This window comes from Penaeus monodon, chromosome 22, assembly GCF_015228065.2.
Source record: "Penaeus monodon isolate SGIC_2016 chromosome 22, NSTDA_Pmon_1, whole genome shotgun sequence".
NCBI lineage: Eukaryota > Metazoa > Arthropoda > Malacostraca > Decapoda > Penaeidae > Penaeus > Penaeus monodon.
The window spans coordinates 39,717,080-39,717,761 of NC_051407.1; the positions used below are offsets into that span (position 1 = coordinate 39,717,080).

The window sequence follows — 682 nt, forward strand, 5'->3', positions numbered from 1 at the left end:
GTCCCGATCCAATTACCCCAATACCAGAGTACCAGAGTACTCCAATACCCCAATTACCCCAATACCAGAGTACCAGACAGCCGACGTCGCAGAACCTGTGATTCCAAAACGAATAGATCTCATCCCACTTCGCCGAGACACTTTATTGCCCCATAAGTGCTTATTGAGACTATGAGTGAGGACCGAGGCTCGGTTTCCAATTTCCATATGTCTAATCCTGCTGGGTAGGCCTACGACCCCCCCCCTACCCCCCAGAGTAATGGGATAGGCCTACGACCCCCCCCCCCCTACCCCCAGAGTAATGGGATAAGTGCTCGCTGTTCTGTACATTGGTTGAACACCCTTGACCATTGCTCTGTGTTGCGAGTATGTTTTCCCTGTTCTAATTTTTCAATTGTTCTTAACTTTGTAAAAATGAGAGAGAATTATTATGAAGGGCTATTGTTGTTGATACAATGGGAGTCGTTATGATTTCAAAAGCGCAGTAATTATTATCACTAAAAAAAATAATTATTGTCATTTAATTGTATAAAGGCTATACTCAGTGGGAATTGAGTATAATTCCCATGCAGTAAATTGTGTTCTTGTGCAATAACATATCACTTTATAGTCAGGATATATGATGATAGTACCATCTAGCAGCTGTTAAAAATATGCAATATTTATTATCTTTTCCAAATTA

General features: G+C 41.1%; 1 protein-coding gene across 1 annotated transcript in view; it reads left to right on the forward strand.

Annotated features, from left to right (window-relative positions):
- Positions 1-682, forward strand: part of LOC119587433 (probable G-protein coupled receptor CG31760) — a 44,880-nt gene that overhangs the window by 11,231 nt on the left and 32,967 nt on the right. The window lies entirely within an intron of this gene.